General features: G+C 39.7%; 1 non-coding gene across 1 annotated transcript; it reads left to right on the plus strand.

The window, feature by feature from the left end:
* The first annotated feature begins 426 nt into the window (after positions 1–426).
* Positions 427–558, plus strand: LOC125174252 (small nucleolar RNA SNORA72). The gene has a single exon (XR_007155366.1). It is a non-coding gene; the product is annotated as a small nucleolar RNA SNORA72 (small nucleolar RNA).
* The last annotated feature ends 3,663 nt before the right edge of the window (positions 559–4,221 follow it).

A 4,221-nucleotide genomic window follows, 5' to 3' on the forward strand; every position in this document is an offset into this window, starting at 1 on the left:
TCAGTTTGAGCCATAACAGAAGCATCCCCCTTCCCAGAAGGTTGCAGAGCTACTATATGTATACAAACTCGGATTAGGGTTGCCAGATAAAATACAGAATGTCCAGTTAAACTTGAATTTCAGGTATACAACAAATAATTTTCAGCATAAGTGTATCTCAAATATTGTATAGACATACTTATACTAAAAACTATTCAGGGGTGCCTGGGTGGCTCAGTTGGTTAAGCGTCTGACTTCAGCTCAAGTCACGATCTCACAGTTTGTGAGTTCAAGCCCACATTGGGCTCTGTGCTGACAGCTCAGAGCCTGGAGCCTGCTTCAGATTCTGTGTCTCCCTCTTTCTCTCTCTGCCCCTCACCCACTCACACTCTCTCTCTCTCTCTCTCTCTCTCTCTCTCTCAAATAAATAAGCATTAAAAAAATTTTATGTGAATATTCTCACTGTTCTGATTTTGTAATAATCAAGGCAGGCTAAACATGCACTATATTAAGACCATGCATGTGTCCCCAGACTTAGGTCTTTCCCTAGGTCTAGTTTTATCAATGCTGGTGATAAACCAAGTCTGACTTACATGATGCATCTGTGGAAAATGTCTGTGACTCTAAGTATCTGGTCATCCTTGAGAAATGACAGCAAAGCTAGTGTAATAATTTTTGAAGATAACCATTGCTAATTTGATGATTACCAGTTGCCATTAAACAAATTGTAAAACTTTTATGTTTTATTTTCTAGGTGATTCTGATATCATTTGAAGCATGCCAGAACAGAGCGGTGAAAAGTAAATCATGTAAAATTTTTCTTTAATAAAATTGGCTGGAGCTTGTTTTTAAAAAAAAAATTTTTTTAGGGGTGCTGGGTGGTTCAGTCGGTTAAGCGTCCGACTTTGGCTCAGGTTGTGATCTCACGGTTCATGGTTTTGAGCCCTATGTCAAGCTCTGTGCTGACAGCTCAGAGCCTGGAGCCTACTTTGGATTCTGTGTCTCCCTCTCTCTCTACCCCTCCCTGCTCATGCTGTGTCTCTCTGTCTTTCAAAAATGAATAAACGTCAAAAAAAATTTAATAAAAAATTTTTTTAATTTTTTAAATTAAAATAAAACTATGCATTGTTTATCTGAAATTCAATTAAACTAGGTGTCCTGTATTTTTATTTGCTAAGCCTGGCACCCCTACCCTGGATGCACTGGGATTTAAGGGCTATGGCTTCATAGTCCATCTAACCAAAACAGGTTAGGTTTGGACAGATTAAGTAGTCTGGGGGAAAATCATCAAATTGGGCAGAGATCAAGAGCCAGTGGGGATTTTGTGAAAGGGTGCTCCAGACAAAGGGAATAGCACTGGCAGAGGCCTAGAGGTAAGATGGCATTGGGCATGTTCCAGGAAAGGCTGATAGGAGTCTGAGGTGTGGGATGTAGGCTTTAAGTGGCCAAGATGCGCATGAAAAGATAAGGTGCAGTCAGATCACACCATGTCCAATCCATGCTGCTGCTGACATTAGGGGAGGGAGCCCAAAAGAGGTCTGAGTTGAAGCAGGATCACAGCCAGACATTGGGGTGCAGGGAGCAGAATCAAACCACCCAGAGATTAGGGAAAAGGAAACTGGTATCGCCTGAGAGGAGGGACCTCCAGGATCTGCCAGGAAATTGGGGCTCAGACCTGTTCTATGTACAGAATAAATGATAAATAGCAGTCAGTAAATGGTCACTGTTGTTATTATTATTAGGTTCCCAATAAATGCTGTGGTTTGGTACCAACTGACCTTACCCCATAGTTGGTACTGGTACCAACCAGTACCCCCCCCCCGGACTGCCCCCATGGGACTGGAGCCATTTCTTACCAACTGGGAGCCCAGACATAATAGGACAGTGGTCCCTGGAAGAACTCACCCCCTACCCAGCTCTGCCATCCTTTCCTCTCTCCTTTGTCCAATATCAATGAGAGGTAAACCATCAGGGGAAATATTATGAATGCAAGGACATTTCAGGGACCCAGTGAAAATTACCTTAGGGAGAGGGGATGCTTTACAAAAGCCCCTAGAAGATCCATTTACACAAACCTCTCGTTATTCTCACAGCAATTCTAGGAGGTAGGTGTTTAAGCCCCATTTTAGAGATGTGAAAACCAAAGTCTGGAGAGGGAAAGTCCTTTGCACCAGGTCCTCACTAATAGTATGAGAGGCCAGGTTTCAAATTCAGGAACTCTTTTCCTTACGTAAGACTGAGTCTGTGGATCAAAGCAACAAAGACTGAGCCCAGTGTCCACATCAGCCTGTGCATGCATCCTGACCCCTGCTAATCCCATCCAGCTCAACAGGTATCAAACCTCCCGCAACCTAGTCAATGAGGGCTTGGAACCCATCCTGCCTCTATGTCACATACATGCCTCTTTCTATGGTGCTGTGAAAAGACTAGAAAATTCAGAAACCTTGGATCCAGCCTCAAATTCCCCAGTTCTTGGTTACATGGTTTCAACTTTCTGAACTTGTACTTCCTCATCTGGAAAAAGAGGATAACAATGTCTTCCTCCCAGGAATGTTGTGAAGGCCCAATGGGATAATGTATACGAAAGTGCTTTCTAAACTGGAACGCATGGTGCAGGCTTCCTTCATTGCCTAAATCACAGATAAACAATATCAGCTTTTAAACTTCAAAGCTTTTTCTACTTGAAATCTTCCAGATTCATGGGGTGGCCTCTGGTCTAACAGACAAATCTAGCTCACAGCTGATTTGCAAGGCAGGAGTGATTGGTGACACTTCATTTACTCATTTGTCAAACATTTGCTAATCTCTTCTGTGTTGGGCTATGTTTGGGGCACGGGTGAATTGAGACATAGTCCTTGCCCTTGGACAGGTGGCCAGTGGGGGAGACTGAGACAGACAATAAAGTTACAGTTATAATCAGTTGAAGTATGAGCAAGTATAAAAACATTATAAACAAGTGAGGAGAACTTGTCTGAGAACTGGAGAAGGCTGTCAGAGAAGACTTCCATGAAGGGAATATCTGCACAGGGTCTTAAATTATTTATTCCTTTATTCAACAAATATTTACGGATCTCTTCTAAAGTGCTGGGATGCATCAGTGAACAAAATAAATAGTCCCTGCCTTCAAGGAGTTTAGTAGAGAAGATAGACAATAAAAAGTTGAACAACTAAATTATAACAATATCACATCATGTATAATATATGCATGTGTAATATAATATATCAATGGGTTAGAATATAATATCAGATGATATGAAAAAATAAGGCAGGGTAAAAGGATAAAGACTTATAGGTATAAAGGGGCTAGTTTATATAAATTAACCAGGGAAAGACTGTAAGAAACTGACAGTTGAGCACAGACCTGAATGGAGAGACAGCACGAGCATAGAATGATAACAAAAATACAACATAAACTTAGTAAGATGTAGCTAAAACAGTGCTTAGAGGAAATTTTATAACTTTACATGTTTATATTGAAAAAGAAGAATGAGTTAAAATAAGTTATCCAAGTTTCCATCCTAAAAGAATCTAGAAAAAGTGTCACCAAGTAACTAGAAGAAAAAAAATTATTAAAGATAAGAGCGTAATACATTAAAATAGAAAATAAACAATAAAGAAAGGTCAACAAAATAAAAATATGGTGCTTTGAAGAGATGGATAAAATTGATAAGCCCATAGCTACACTGATTAAGAAAAAGAGAGAAGACACAAACTGCCAATATCAGAAATAAAAGAGAAGACATCAGTACAGATCCTACAGACATTAAAATGATATAAGGGAATATTATGAACAATTTTCTGCTAATCAATTCAACAACGTGGATGAAACTAACATTCTTTAAAAGAAATAATTCGCCAACATTGACACAAGAATAGAAAATCTGGCTAGCTCTATATCTTTAAAGAAATTGAATTTGTAATGTTTTAAAAATTCCCACAAATAAAATTCCATCTATTTTCATCATGAATTCTTTCAAACCCTTCATGAATCAATAATACAAAACTCTTTCAAAAATATAGTAGGAGGGAACACTTTCCAACTCATTAAATGAGATTAGTATACTCCTCATACCAAAAATAGGCAAGGACATTATAAGAAAATTGGGGTGCCTGGGTGGCTCAGTCGGTTAAGCATCCAACTTTGGCTCAGGTCATGATCTCATAGTTCATGAGTTCAAGCCCCACATCAGGCTCTGTGCTGACAGCTCAGAACTTGGAGCCTGCTTTGGATTCTATGTCTCC

This window comes from Prionailurus viverrinus, chromosome C1 (genome assembly GCF_022837055.1).
Source record: "Prionailurus viverrinus isolate Anna chromosome C1, UM_Priviv_1.0, whole genome shotgun sequence".
Taxonomy (NCBI): Eukaryota; Metazoa; Chordata; class Mammalia; order Carnivora; family Felidae; genus Prionailurus; species Prionailurus viverrinus.